Source organism: Sitophilus oryzae, unplaced genomic scaffold (genome assembly GCF_002938485.1).
Source record: "Sitophilus oryzae breed Bouriz unplaced genomic scaffold, Soryzae_2.0 scaffold_4_pilon_pilon, whole genome shotgun sequence".
In the NCBI taxonomy this organism is placed as follows: Eukaryota; Metazoa; Arthropoda; class Insecta; order Coleoptera; family Curculionidae; genus Sitophilus; species Sitophilus oryzae.
In genome coordinates, this window is record NW_022147085.1 from 4,820 (window position 1) to 17,347 (window position 12,528).

General features: G+C 33.4%; 1 pseudogene; it reads right to left on the bottom strand.

Annotated features, from left to right (window-relative positions):
• Positions 1 to 246: 246 nt before the first annotated feature.
• Positions 247 to 12,528, bottom strand: part of LOC115886886 — a 16,567-nt pseudogene continuing 4,285 nt past the window's right edge.

Sequence of the window (12,528 nt, forward strand, 5' to 3'; positions counted from 1 at the left end):
CATAAAAAAAACGTATAGTATAAAATGGATCCTGTTTTTACCCGTCTATTAAAGTTTCTTTTTTGGATAAAAGGGTTATGCGAAAAACGTGTTTATAATAGAAAAATTATGTTGCATAAAAGTGAGTTTAACATAATTATTTATTATCTACTATTCCTTAATCTTATGCAAGTCGTATATTAAAAATAAAGTTTATTTGAAAATTTTATTGCGAAGTAAAAAAACTTTTTGGCAGTATGTAAAAATTGATCTATTTGTAATCTCGTACAACCTAGTGTAGTTATAGCCGTCAAAATGTTTAGAATCTGACACTGGTCTCTAAACGACAGCCTCCAGGAATCGTACCCGGTCGCGACAGGATATGTGCGCACCGCGCGCTCGATTGTGCGCAAGTTTTGGCAGTGGCGTTCACAGCCGGTCCTCCTCCTCTTCCTCCTCCTCGCCTTCCTCCAGCACTCCCTCGTTCTCCTCACGGTAGCCCGGATGCTCCGAGATGGCGTAGTAGTTGCCGTTGTAGATGACGCCCAGTTCGCGCATGTCCGCGCCCCGTATCGTGGCCTGGATCAAAAGACAAAACGTTTTAGTAAGGATTACAATAAATCTTAGTTTATTAGTTATTAGTTAATAAGGTATTTATTTTGTCATAATTGTTTTTTAGTCAGATTTTACAGATATTGATATAATATTTTTTTGAAAATAATATAATATTTTCAAAATTGCAAATCCTAAATAATACCGGATGGCGCATGGTGTCTCAAAAGTGGCTCACTTCTATAACTTCAGATAAGAAAACAAAATTTGGTATGTGAGTGTATGACATTAGGATTGATTGACGTATAAAGTTGTAAATCTGTGATTGTTAATAGGGATCGGCAAGACAAGAAATCTTGTTTTGACAAGCATTTTCTTGTCTTGTCTTGAAATATTTTCAAGAATTAAAAAAAATCTTGCCTTGACCATTTCTTGAGAGTTGATTTCTTGTCTTGATTCAAGAAATCTGGAAATTTCTTGATATCTTGACAAAAGGGGAACCCCCCCCCTTAAAATTGGTTTATTAAAGAGGAACCCCCTGTTTAAAAGTCGCGGTGAGATTTAACAATCACTGAATTTCCGACTTTCACTGTAACATATACACTAGTTTTGCGTTAGTAGTTAAGCAGAAGGAGTTAAAAGAATGCAGCGGGGTCATGTCTCATGTAAAAATAAACAAATTCTATAACTTTGTTATTTATTACAACAACTTTTGTAATAAATCACGCAATGTTTTAGCAGAAAAACGTACCTTTATAGTCCAGTTGTAGCAGTCGTCGCTTTCGCTCTCACGATCCAGGCGTTCGACGTCCAGGATCTTGGAGCTCAGCCGTTCCAGGATGATACCGATGTCCTTGATGCTGAGGTGGCGTTTCTGGTCGACGCTGAGCTGGTCCACGAGCAGCAGGAACTTTTCGGAGGTGACGGCCTCGTCCTCCATGACGGTGTTCTCCGTCTCGGACTCGGAGGACTCGTGCTCGGAGAGGCCCCCGCCCCGGCCGCCACCTTCAACGTCTGCAAAACGGGTGCAGGTTGCCTATTTTGAGATCTCTCGTTGATTCTTACTGGGACTGCTGCGCAGGGCTAGATTTGGCGAATAGGGGGAGGGCAAACCGAAAGCGGGACCGAATGCGGACGGGCTCAATCAAACGAGTTGAAACGGATCAAAAACAAATGTTCAAATATTTTCTAGTCTACTCTTACTATGATTTTTTATGTCCTTTAAGGTCAGGCGCGCACTGAAGTGATGTGGTGGTGGTGAGATAAAGGAATAGCGTGAGGCATAGGAATGACGATTAATTGGTGTGGCACTGGAATAGCGACGAAGTGGTATGAAAGTGAAGCAATGCGCACTGCAGCAGCAAGCGACGTCATCAGCCTCAGAGGATGAACTAAACACTCAATATAAGGAGAAAAAAATTGAAGAAAAAACATTATTGTTGGGTTCATCCTTTGTGACACAAAAATAAAACATTTGGTATTCTTAATTACGTTTATAAAAAGGATTTGAAACAGGACGACCAAAAGTTTAAACTTTTCTATCAAATGAAGATAGTGACATTTTGCAAGTTACTAAGAATAATATAATTCACATTTCAAAAAATATTTAAATAATGTTGAAATATTATATTGAAAAGGCAGTTGCAATTCAAACTTCATGTGGTCACCAGCCGCTTGCCAGTCGAAAATTAAACTTGTTGGAGACTAGTGGCACCCGACTGATGCAAAGTCACTTACAAAAGACCGCTCGATCGCCACCCCACTCTTATTAGCACGACAGCATTTCTTTACGTAGGCTTTTGCAGATCTACTTGCCACTCGATTACCAGCATAGACTAATGTCACGTACTAGAGATAGATTGGACACTGATATAAAACAAATGGGTCCGTCATTTAGAGCCACCTGGTGATCCGGAAGAAACTAATGGAGAGTTTTGGCATGATACAATTTTAGCGTTCCGTTATTTATTAACGCTAACTAAAACGGTAACGTTATTAAAGCACAAAATTATTTCTTGTCAAATATAAAAAATATAGACTTGTTTACTATATCTTATGTTTTATTAAATCATTAGAAGTGTAACATATTCAAAACTAAAAATAAAATTATGAATACATAGGTACAGTTTAAACACCAACGATAGAGCACATAGCGTCTATTTTTTTGATTTAACAAAAAATAAGAATATAGAAAAAATATTATAGACTACTAATTTACTTACGTTACTAAAAATACTATTTTACCAACTATGTACTTACTTATTTATGATTAAACATTTTTTTATTTCGTTCATAAATATATTATTCCTAAGATGTTTAAAAAAAATGTCTTTAATAAAAAAGTTTAGTATCTAACACGAAAATGGTGATCGACCGTAAATATCAAAATGCACAAACTAATAAAAACACAAATCACCAAACTTTCCGGCAAATCAGGAATATCTGAATTAATAATTATTTAAAAATGATTTAAAAATAATTTGACGGATCACCAACATTTTGACAACTAGATCAAAACTAGACCATAGATGATAGTAAATATAGAAGCTGTCATGTCATCTTCGTATATAAATTAGAAACCTGTACTTTCATGTCTTTTGCGCCGTCTGGCGATGCGGAAGAAACTAAATTTGTAGTCCCATAAAATTACTATTGAGTGTCTAGGGCCTGATTACCACGCCGCTGCCACGTCACTTACTTACCACCTTGGTGCGCGTCTTGCCTAATATTTGCTCATACTCAGAGCTAAAATAGCTTTTCAAATATACTTAAAATGAAAATACATAATAGATTATAGAAAAAATATTTAAATTACAAAAAAATACTTTTTAAATTTTTATTCAAAATGCGATTTATACAAAATAAAAATTCACTTTTTGAAGTGAAATTTCTTTATGCACGTTGAGAGTAAAAATTCAAGGCCGTGACGCGCGAGCTAACGAGAGTAAAAGTGATAGCGGCAGTGTTGCCACAGCTACCCTATTCGGTGTAGATCTACCCCTTTGTAAAACAATTTAACCCCGTTATCTCGTCAAATCTACCCCGATAAAAAAATAAGTTTGTGGCAACACTGGGTAACGATTTGTGCCATACACGGCTAAGAAAATCACTATAATAAACTTGATACAGTACCAACCTTGATGTGGTCATGCATATTTCCATCGATAGTTGTATAGCTTCTGAATAACGGTCTAGGTAAAGCATGTAGCTCATTCGCCAGCTCAGAATTAGAATTTAGAGTAACTCGCATTTTCATTGGAGGACAATGTCATATTTATTTCAAAGTATAATTTAATAAAATTACTGTCAATCACTAAATTACAAATAATAAATTATTTGTAATTGAGTTGTAATTCCTGTATTATTAATCCGGTAAATGATTTATCTCCATCATTTACCCATTTACAATTGTGATTGATTCAAATTTTATTTTAAGATGAAACTTTTGTTAACAACATTCTGAGAATTCGAATAGAGAATTAAATAATGACAAGACAAGTGACATCTGTTTAAAAAAGACAGTGATTTAGAGTGACAATTTGGTTATGTAAAATTTAGAGTGACAATTTTGATTATGCAAAAGAAATACATATTCTACGTGTTTACTGGTTACCTAACTATTAACATTAATTTAAAAATAAATCCCCAATATGAAAAATTGGGGATTTTCCATAATAAACAAAGTCAGAGATATAGATGTAAAGATTAAAGATGTACAGAATTATCGTTTTTTAAGAAAAATTAAAAAACATTATAAAATTATAAAGCTAGATTGTATACGGTCTTATATTAACTCTAATTTTTTTACAGTTTATAAAAAGCCTCGTAAAAAGCATTCATAAAAAAATATATATCCTTCAAATCCATCAATTTAATAGTTAGTAAGAAGTTTCACTTCACGTATGCGCACATAGTGCACACACAATTATTACATTTAAATGACATATTGGTACCTATACAATATTCTTTCCGTTTTATAAGTTTAAGGAAAATGCGATTCGGCATAATAGCTATAAAGCTATATTGTCTTCTCTATTATTAACACTCTATCACTTAATCTTTATTAACTTTTTATCACAATTATTTTAGTATTCTTATTGGACATTTTTATATAGACTTGAAGAAACACGATAATACAAATCGAGAACCAGTAAAAATTACCTAACTAAAGAATTGAATTCCTTAAGAACCACAGATACCATAGAATACAATGTTACCTGTGATACGAGAATTTTATATGTTAAAGAAGACTAGTTTACCCGGCAAATGTTGTTTTGCCATCGCTATTAAAATATAGGGGTTATCTTTGAATAAGAAGACTAAGGAAGGAGCATATCAAAAATCTTAGGTACACCGCGATGGGCCTCAAATATGGCCGACTTAAATTCCGGTTTATCAGTGTCGTTCTAATTTTATTTAAAAAATGTAAAACTATGATGTAGGGTAGACGTGGGGTAGACTCAATAATTTGTTGTTTAATTTTACGTTGTGAATAAATGTTGGTAGTTATTAAAATTGTTATAAAAATGTATAATTCTAATAAAAATAGATAAGTTATAATAAGTATTTATATACAATATAAATTGTATAAAATATAAAATATTAACACAAACATCCGATACGCTACTGAAGCAGGTATGTCAAATTAACGTATCTAAATTCTTTGACATCTAATCTTTGACAAGTAATAAATAAAAGTTAAAATGCAAGAAAAATATATAATTTAGTTAATTTAAGTGAATTTCATAAATGATCGGTTTACTACACGTATGTATATTATATAGTCACTTACTAGCGAAAAGTTGTTCCATTATTTCACTCAATTTTTGTCGAGATATACCGCACGCTACACAACCAACTATTTTAGAATCTTTTTCGACAAATCGCGATAGTGTCACTGTTAATTTAAGTTCTGCCACAATTTCCATCTAGATTTACTACCTTTATACAACTATCAGTAGTAGAATAAATAATAAATAACATAAAATAAGCTCCGTAAAGACTGACAAATCCACAAAATTTCAAATCAAATTCAAATGTGTCAAATGAATCGTCAAATAGAACTGTCAAGGATCCCCACCCTAGAGTGCTTTTATGGTGCTTTTTCCGCCCACCATGCATGAATACATGGATAGCATAATGCTCCTTCCTTAGTCTCCTTATTCAAAGGGGTTTATGGTAGAATGGTGAAAATTTAGGGTTGTAAATTTTTTTTAATTCTTCTTCTTACAGTGCCATACTCTATACAGAGCGTCGGCTACCTCTCGTATGTACTTGTGATGATCAGTGTTTCACACGGGACCTACAGTTTATCGCCGAACGCGAACGGTACTATTTGACAGACTGTAGGTACAAAGCAAAAATACTCAAGGTGGTCTGCCATTGCCTTCCTTGAGGTGGCGGCTCGCTGGTCATTCTATTTAGATAACTAAATATTTTTATTTTAAATAAAGCGACCGTAATGGCTGGGGATCGATACCCAGTACTTCTCGCTTCGCAAATTGACATACTATTGTTGTAGCTAGAGACCGGCTTCTTGTTAATATTTTCTTTGCATTAAACTGAAATTTTGGATCCGTTTCACCTCGTTTGACGGTATCTACCCAAGGTTGTGTAAGTAAAAGGTTGCCTTGGAACTTTTGTTTTTCGGCGCCATATTGCGCTTCATCGTACCTCTATTTATAGGACGCTTTTTAGTTCAAATTGTATATTTTTGTACTGTAAAATAGTAAATTGTCCCACTGCAGTAGAACTTTCTAATGAACTATAATATCTAAAAAATTAATCAAATCTATATAATGAAGTTTATGTTGAAATCTTTGGTGTTACAATAGAAAATTACAGAAATTTACAGATTACAGTTGAGGGTTGGAACCTTTGGTGTTACACAGCAAAATAAAAACACTAAATCACCACAATACATCAAAACACTCTTACTTTTACACGGTGATTATAAACTCCAGTTTATAATCATCTGCTGATGATGCTAACATGGTTAGCGAAACGCGCGTCCAGTGTAAAAGTAATAGTGTTTTGGTGTATTGTGGTGATTTAGTGTTTTTATTTTGCAGAAATTTACAAAATTATGAATAATTTCAAAAATATGTTCCTGTTTTAAATCCACTTTAAAATATGGAGTACTTTTGGGGAAACAAATACAAATATTATGATATTGTTTCGTATACAAAAAAAACATTCAGTGGGGTATATAAGTACTATCGAAAATCTCGACAAATGTATAAAGTTCAAATCCATTAACGCATTGACGTGCCAGCCTTCAAGAGTGTATTATGTTTACGTTCGATATTAAAGAAAAAAATTAAAACAACAAAAATATAACCTCTATAATACAAGAACATTGCTTTACCCTCATATAAACTTTCTTAGACTGAAAAAAGTCCACCTACAACAAAGTGCTTGCCAGCATACAAGTTATTGGCTAAAAAATATTTTTAAACGGACAGGTAGAATTAAAACAACAAAAATATTAAAACAACAAAAAATTAAAAATTAAAACAATAAAATGGACCCTATTGTATAGAGAAGTGCATTAATATTTGATAATGGTGAGTCTCCAATTTTTAGCATAGGATATAGAATTTTTTTTTTAGAGTTTCATTTTGTAGCTGGCGTTTGGCAGGTAGTTTCTGTTTCAATATCTCGGTCGATTTAATGTAATTTAAAAAATATAAATACTTGAAAACATGAGCAAATTTTGGAAAGTTAACTACTGGCCTATATTTATTACTATCCTATCGTATGATCGAAAAAAAAACGACGTCAAAGACGGTTGTCGAATAACAATCGATGATAATTTTGGCGAGGTCAATCTCTAGACGTCATTTACTAACAATTGACATAAAACTTGTCAAAATTAACATTAATTATAGGAGGTTCAAAAAAAGATAGAACGTTTTCAGACACACAAATCATTTCCAATAAAAAAAAAACGAATTTTAAACTACACTATTTAAAAATCTTTCATATTCGATATAAAAATAAATTACAACCATTTTAAGATCAACTGGCAGTAACAAGGCCATTCAAAGATAAAGAAGAGTTCGGGCCAAGTAACGACGTCTATAGGGCTCGATCTCGCCTAATTTATTGTAAACTGTCATTCTCCAGCCATCTTTAACGCCATTTTTTTCGTTCGTATGGTACAAACTTGGTTGGTACGTAAGTTTGAAGGATATTGTTCTAAAGTCACAAGGCAACCTGATTAATTTAATAACATAATCAATTTAATAGCCTTGGTACCTACCTAAAAAACGGACATGACGTGGCTGTGGAGACGCTTGAGCTTGTTGCGCGCCCGCCTCCTGGATGGGCGACGTCGCTACCGATTTGTGCACGGCGATGCGCCGGCCCTCCTCGTGCAGCGCGCAGCAGTGGAAGTCGCATTCGACCGCGCCGTTTTGGGGACTGCCGGCGCGGGGCAGGTGCGCATGGTGCATGCACTCGGGCGTGTGCACGTGCACGGGCGCTTCCAAGGAGCTGGCGCGACGGGCTCCCATAGATCGAACCTAACGAAAAAATTATAATAGGTTAAGTCACTTTTATACGAGCGTATTCACATGGCACAACACAATGACTAAAGAATACAAGGACATGTAACGGCCATATACGGGCTGCAGCAAAATTTGTGACCTTTAGACGCCATTTTTTTGGACATAACGAATGAATCATTAGCTGTTCATCAGTGACAATTTTAGCGATTTTTAATAGTTGGTTGTGTGTAGTGAACTTTGTATAAACTTTATTACAATGGTAATTTGTTCAGCTTTAAAGTGTAAAAGGCGCAATGATAAGAAAGATCCAGGAGTTACGTTTTATAGGGAAATAAACAGTCCACTACACCTTTTTAGCGTTTTTTTATCGAATTCGATAATTATTTTTCTGATATTTTATGTACTTGATATGTGCTATACGTCGATACTAGTTTTGTACCTTTTGTTAACATTCTAATACGTTTTTTTCGTAATTAATTAGTATGATACCACAGGACACACCAGAGGCGTAGTAAAAATATTTACCAAAAATATAAATATCGCTTCAAGCGGCTATGTTAAGAAAAATATGTGCCACATCACTGTTTGGAAAAACAGTCACAGTTTGGTCTCGGTTGCTATTTGTCCTTGTATTCTTTAGTCATTGGTACAACAAAATTGCGTTGATTCATTTTTGAAGTTCGATCTGTAAACTCCATCTTAACCTAAATTTTATTCCTGTATTTTCTGATTTGTTGGGTTTCGATAAGTAAATTGAAAGTTTCAGTTAAATTATATTTATATATAAAAGAGTAAGCAACATCTTGAAATTGTACTTCTTGTATTTATAACTGCAGAGCAACTGTATACATAATTTTCCGATAAGATCATAATAAATCTGAAATAATAAATTCGATGCTATGTACTAAAACTAATAATTGTAATCTTTAAGAGGAAAGTACACGTACGATCTAAATGGACAGAGATGGCTTTTAAATGAAGATCGCTGTCATTTTATACAGGGTGAGTTTTCTCTCAAGATACCAACTTGGAAATTAGGTACTGGAGGTAGAGAGTTCGTTAAATGGAGATAGAATTGAAGTTTTAAGATGTCAAATATATGCACCTTTCGAATTTTTGAAAATAATTTATGGATCACAAGATATTTTGAAAGAAAATGGCTATTCGACAACGAGTGAACTTGTTTCCTGCAAACTAAGTGAAATTAATCAAAAAATATAAGAATTTGCTACAACTTAGTAGTTTTTAGAAGAAAAAAAAACATATTATAGCTATGTCGCTGGAAAACCTAAAAAATAGCGCTTTTTACGAGGCCACGGCCATAGATATTAATGGAATTAGGGAATATTTTTAAAATAGCCAAAATTTGTTTTTTTTTATAAACTTTCAAAAATCCGAAATCCAATATCTTTGACCTAACAAAACTGCAATTCTTTTCCCATTGAACCGACTCTAACTCCAGTAGTTTCCGAGATACCTATAGAGAACATTGAATGAAACTCACTCTGTATGTATAAATATATGGAGAGTGTCGTCGATCGTCACTTCAAAACAACCGGATATATTTTTAAGCTAATTAATATTTACTTATATTTTTTACGCTTATATGTAGTAACGTTTATTATGACATTTTAACTGTTAAAGTTGTCAAAATAAAGCTTCAATCAAAACCTCGCAATTAGTCGAATAAATTAGTGGTTTCAATTAGCGTAGATGTTTGTTCCATTAATGTCAATGTAAACATTAAGAATGTCAAAATTAGTGGTAGACGTTTTCAATTAGTGGAAAAAATTATCAAACTCTTAACTTTTCCTTTCTAATTATACTTCAAAATCTGCGAGAAACGTCATTTTGGCCTTTCATTATCTACCGTCAATAGAAAGAACACTTGATTAGAAATCAAAAGTTGATTGTTTTATAAGCTAAATATTAGGCTTTCTCTATGAATACAACTGACTACCGCAAGCTGTTGCTAGGATATTCTATTAATTTTAATTGTGTTTTTAGACATTGTGAATGATCGTAAACTAAAAAGTATAAAGTGTAATTGAAACCACTAATTTACTCCACTAATTGCGAGGTTCTGAACGAAGCTTTAGAGTCTAATATTTTTAGGTTAACTCTATTTCGAGGTCTACATACCGTACGATTGAAAAAAAAACAGTGTCAGTAATGGCTATGAAATGAAAGATCGCTGTCATTTTATATGGAGAATGTCATCGATCATCATTCCTAAGCCAACTGGATACTGTGTTTTAGTACTTTTTAAAATATTGTACTTTCTGGTATGGATTTTGCACACATTTACTTTGAGTTTGACATTTATCGATTAAAATAAATGAATTGGTGGTTAGTGTACCGATGTTGCTATAACATGTTAATTTAGATATACCTATTATAATATTTAAAAAATTACCGGCTAACAGAACAACCGAAAACATACTAATTGCGTGCAAATAAACTTAACACTGACTTCATCGTGGTTTATCACAGTGATCTGCGGGCTGGCCCTCCTAGGAGGGTGAATCCGTCCTGAGCTGGTGATGGCCCTTTGGGGCGTAGCCGCCTGAATGCCTCCTGGCGGTCGTTTACTAGGTGAAAATTTGGCAGGCGACGGTACGTCGGCAGGCCCCCTCCAGGCCGCTGGTCCCAGTGCAGAACAACCGTGACCCGGCCCTATACGTACAAAATTATTATTGTTAAGTAAAGAGCTAGTGGTTATAAACTAAGGTTGTCTGGTAACTAGGTAATGGTATGGAAGCTAGCGGAGGGTAACTTAGGGCTCTTGGATAGTTATATAAGAGACGAAGTTGCTAAGGGTTAGATTCCTAAGCAGTCGCCATCATTCGCCAAAACGCATACTAACCTGGTATATCCACGAATATGCTCTGTTTTTTTTTCTCAGGTAAGATTTCAACAGACGCTGACAGAAGAAAAGCAGATGACGTCCCATACCAATCTATTTATTTTACTAAAAAAAGTTTCCAATATTTTTTAAGTTAACTATGGATGGGTTTAAATATAAATCCGTCAAGCGTCGTCTCTTGTTGTTTTTAACCAATTTTATAGGTTTATTTCAAAAATGTCAGATCACATTTCAATTTTATTGGTTTGACGGAACGATGAACGAGAAATGGGCGCCGACGCGTATGAACTCACCTTTAGATTTTTGAGGTTTGTCAAAGTCTTGCCAAATTATAGGTTATAATTTTGTATCAACTTATGTCAAATTTTGGCCCCCTTTTTCCGCTACTCGTATTCTTGTTCATTTATTATGTCAAATACCCTGCGTTTTGGAAGATGATGCATTTTGATTCGTGTTATTACGAGTGTTTTGTATCTTTTGAAGTCAAGTGGTGGAAAAATTGAGGGAAAATTAACTGTAGACTCAGAGCACTTTTTATAGTTAATACTCGCTGCCCAGGCAGAAAGTCTTATACACCAATAAAGTTACCATCAATAAAGTTTGTATACCATCTTGTCGTAGTGTATGTCGTATATGGTGCAAGGATCGTACTAAACATATACTAAAAACTGGAGTAGCTGTAAAATATCGACATCACACGACAGGTAAATAATGGATTTGAGTAGTGCAGAAAAATAATGTCAAAAGATACTGGTTTAAAAAAATTAAGTATTTTTTTTATTTAATAACAAATTATGAGAATTGAGAATTAAGTAAGTGTTTTTATTATTAGTAAATAATTGTGGTTTCTTGTATGTTGTTTTATTTATTCCTGTGAATATTACAAATTTGTATTCGTACTAAGTTAAGTAAATAGTTCTTTTTTTATATTTTTTTGGTATGTGGTGTTTTTCTTCTTGTTTGGTTTTGTATTACACATACCGTTTTTTTTTTTTTTACTAAAATTATTACTGTATTACATTTTTTTTAGTTTTATATCTAGTTTTTTCACATATTTTTTTTTTTTTTTTTTTTTTTATTCAAATTTTAAAATATATTAATTTCCCTGCTTTGAATAAGAGACTAAGGAAGGAGCATATTTCTTTAAAACTTAAGGTAACAGTACCGCGATGGGCTCAAATATGGCCGACTTAATTTCCGGTTATCAGCGTGGCTCGTGTGCTAATTTTATTTAAAAAAGGGTGTAAAACTATGATGTAGGGTAGACGCTGGGGTAGACTCAATAAATTTGTTGTTTTATTTTACGTTGTGAATAAAAAAAAAAAAAAAAATATAGTAATTGTTATAAAAAATTAATTCTAATAAAAATAGATAAGTTATAATAAGTAATTTATTAACAACAAAAATTCGATCAGCGCTAACTCGAGTCAGGTAGTCCAAATTGACGTTTAAATTCTTTGACATCTAAATCTTTGACAAGTAAAAAATAAAAGCTAAAAATGGCAATGTATATATATTATTATATTTAGTTAATTTAAGTGAATTTTCATAAATGATCGGTTACTAAGTCGTATGTTAATTATATAGTCACTTACTAGCGAAAAGTTGTTCATTTTCTCA